General features: G+C 42.5%; 1 long non-coding RNA gene across 1 annotated transcript; it reads right to left on the bottom strand.

Moving 5' to 3' along the window:
- Window positions 1-385: 385 nt before the first annotated feature.
- Window positions 386-2,788, bottom strand: LOC128524399 (uncharacterized). Its single transcript, XR_008360511.1, has 5 exons — window positions 2,665-2,788; window positions 2,191-2,319; window positions 1,646-1,921; window positions 1,264-1,456; window positions 386-935 (listed from the first exon to the last, which is right to left on the bottom strand). It is a non-coding gene; the product is annotated as an uncharacterized LOC128524399 (long non-coding RNA).
- Between the last annotated feature and the right edge of the window lie 1,108 nt (window positions 2,789-3,896).

The following is a 3,896-nucleotide window of genomic DNA, read 5'->3' as shown; positions in this document are numbered from 1 at the left end:
ACTAACACTGGGCTAAGAACTTACTTACTCATCTTCTATACCGCTTTATCCTGCATTCTGGGTCGTGGGGACCTGGAGCCTATCCCAGGAGGCTTGGGGCACGAGGCAGGGTACACCCTGGACAGGGTGCCAATCCATCACAGGGCACACACATACTCATTCACACACTTCAATTTGGGAACACCAATTAGCCTACCCTGCATATCTTTGGACTGCAGGAGGAAACCGGAATATCCGGAGGAAACCCACCAAGCACAGGAAGAACATGCAAACTCCATGCACACAGAGACGGGAATCGAGCCTGGCCGGGAATCGAACCCGGACCCTGGATGTGCAAGGCGACAGTGCTAACCACTAAACTACTGTGCCGCTAGTATTTAAACAACTGATGCAATTCTGACAAACAATCTTATAATAACAAAGAATCGGAAAAATATTCAACCAATAAAATTTTTTTTTTTTTTTTAATGAAATCAGTTTTGGTAACATAAACGCTAACTAATGATGGACCAGTGTGGACGAGTGGAGGTGGAGGGATACGTGTGAATAACTGGAGATTGAGGGATCAGAATGGATAAGCAGAAATTGAGATGTAGATAATAAATAAACTCTGGTAAGTGATTTGTCCTTGCTGGTTGAGTGTGGTTGCTTAGACCTTCAGATTCACTAGACCAGACTGATTTAAAGAGCGAGTGGTAAAGATGATTCCTCTTAAAGCCTCGTCTTTAATCCCAAACAGCTGTTCTGTAATCTCTCCATTTTGTTTGAGGATGGTGAATAATGTTCTCTCCTGAAAAACACCAAACTCCGAAAATGCTGACAGTCAGATGACGTTGTGTAAAGCTGGAATTCCCAGAGGAAGTGTGATGAGTTTATACTGAAGGAGGAGAGACGATCCTGCAGCACACCCATGAGAACATGGCTTGTAGCACAGTCTGTGGATAAGAAGAGGATCAAACGGGTTTTGATTAATTTGTTTTTGTTCGTTTATATCAACCACATATGTTTCTCTTTGTTGACTTATGGACTCTAGATAAACATTTAATCTGTTTCATCAGGTTATAGTGGTTATGATTTGTAAATGTTTTCTAATATGTTCAACACCGTGCAATCTAACACACTGCTCTTCACAATTAATTTAAAGATGGTTAAATTTAAGGCAAGGTCAGATGAAGTTTATTTTTTACTTTCTTTGCACCTCACACACACACAGACGTTATTAACTGTTGAAATATAAATATATATATATTTTTTTTTTTTTACCCTGGACCTCCTCTGTGATAGCTGGCAGGACATGGAGTGTCCAAACACTGATAACTCCCCCTCGTGTTAAAGCACATTTGGTTTGGTAAATGTAATTTACCAAATGAATGTGTGAATATATTGAACTTTGCATGGTCATGTGACCTGAATGGAGTCCAACAGTCACACATGAAGAGGTACATCAGCTGATACCCTGAAGGGCAAAAACACAGAAAACTTCCCACTGAGTTCTGACACTTGTGTTGGCTTTCTGATCACACACACTCATCAATGTCTAAGCAGAAGGAGGAGCAGAATTACAGAACGTTAATACATACATGCAAGAAATCATGCAACAAGTCCATGCTCCCTCTTTGTTCTATTTCTATTATGTAGGACTCACCCACACAGCTACCGGCTTTGCTTGTATAACCAGGAGGGCAGGTGTGTAAGTTGCTCCACGGTGCCCCCTGCTGTGTGAATTGTGGCAGTCTTAGTGTTTGACCCCTTGTGGACACCAACTGGGGCTGAAGTCCCGCTCGAACCCAAGTTCGATTACTAAACACATTTTCTCTCTCGAGTCCAGCACACAACCGGCCGTCCACCAAAAGGACAGTCCCCGGGGGACTTCGGCACTGATACCCACACGGACTTGGAGACTGTGCACACTCATCAACATCTAACACACCAGAGAGCGAGAGAGAGAGAAAGAGAAAAAGAGAGAGAGAGCAAGTAACACACTGGCCACATGGTGTGGTGGTGTATGGATGTGTGAAGTTGTGTGCTGTAGGGTGGCATGTTGCATGTAATGTGGTGTGTGTGGAGGTTAATGTGGTCTGGGGTACAGTGTGTGTGGTGTGTGATGTGGTATGTAGTGCGGTGTGTGTGGTACGGTGTGCGTGTGTGTCGTGTGTTTCCTTTTCTCGTGACTGTGTCACTGAGACGCACCTACACACGGTTTGCCCACACCCTGAAAGCGGTAGCCTCTTGGACACACACACACATATCCACAGAGTGTGTTTTGGCAGATTTGGCTGTAGCGACACATGTGACTGCCGTCTTTACACTCGTCTACATCTGAAACACACGTGTAATAGATATTGTTACACTAATTTTCCAATACCTGAGTATAATATACTCAGAACATCTCACTCATTAATTCGGGGAAGTCTGCTCCAGAAAAAGTATTTGCCTCCCCCTGCTTTCCTCTGTTAGTCTTTCTCTAGGTTTTCCTCTTACAGTTCTGACAGGGACAGAATGTTTGCTCAGTCTCGAACAGTGTAGTCACGAACACAGAGTGTATCTGAGGTGTTCACTGTTTCCTAAAACCTTTTGTCCTACTTCACAAACACATTTAATCACAATATATAATCACCCTTCCAATTCAGGCATTTTTAATCCTTACAGTTTGCTCACACTTACCCACACACACAGCTCTGAGCCTGAGTCATTCCTGATGGACAGCTGTCAAAACACTGATACCCTCCATCTGTGTTCTTGCAGTGTTGATGAGATGGACATACACTCCTCAAACACTCACTTATATCTACACACAAACACAATAATAAAGGATCATTAAAAATCTTTCAACAATAAAAACAATTCAGTCTTTAAAAAAAAAGTTTTTTTTATGGTTGCTGTATTACAGATTATCCTTAAACATGTAAACATCTTTTTTTTTATTCCTTCTTTTTTTTTGCGATTTTTCCAATTTTCACCCCTAATTTAGTCGTGGCCAATTCCTCCCCGTCACTAGGGGGCTCCCAAATTAAGGCTACCACTACCACTCAGTTGAGAGGGCGAAGACCATCACGTTTTCTCCGAACCGCGTGACGTCAGCCGACCGCTTCTTTTCGAGCTCACAGACACCCCTGGTTGGCTGTAGAGCCGTGATTACTGTTGGAGCGCTAGTACCTCTCATCCCTCCCCCCTGAGAGAGCTCGGCCAATCAGCTCTCTCTGTGCCTCCGGCTGTGAGAGGAAAACAGCATCACCCGAGGTTCGAACCAGCGATCTCCGGATAATAGGGTAAACATCTTCTGAAAGCTCTGTAGAACGTATGTATCACACCGTCAGAGTTTTGTCTTACAGTAGTGGCTCATTAGGAGGAAATGTGGTTCACCGTGTGTGATTGGCATCACATACGCTTCCTTTTTACAATTACTGCTCAAGGCAGAATATAATGCATCTCTTATATATAATTTAAATATTAAAAAGTTTTTTTTTTTGCAATTTAACTTTAAAAATGAAACTCATATTCTAGTATATGTTTTTACATGCAATGTAAAATGTTTCTTTTTGTTTTTATTTTAATGATTACTTCTTACACATTATAAAAATAACAAAAATTATATATTAATACTGCGCGACTGTCAGTCTAATTCAATACACACACGGGGAAGACAGTTGTCCAGAAGACAATCACTGACTCCCTCCACATGGAGCGTAAGCCACAGAAGGTGTGTGTGGAAGCATAATTATGGAAAGTTGACTAGAAGGGAAACGTGTGGTAGAAAAAGGTGCACAAGCAACAGGGACGAGTCCAGTACTAGGAAGATCGTCAAGTGAAGCCGATTCAAGACCTTGGGAGAGATTCACAATGAGTGAAGTGAACCTGGAGTCAGTGCATCAAGAGCCACCAGACACAGGCATCTT

Source organism: Clarias gariepinus, chromosome 5, assembly GCF_024256425.1.
Source record: "Clarias gariepinus isolate MV-2021 ecotype Netherlands chromosome 5, CGAR_prim_01v2, whole genome shotgun sequence".
Lineage (NCBI taxonomy): Eukaryota > Metazoa > Chordata > Actinopteri > Siluriformes > Clariidae > Clarias > Clarias gariepinus.
Note: the sequence above shows the minus strand (reverse complement) of the source record. Positions and strands in the feature narration are given on the sequence as shown.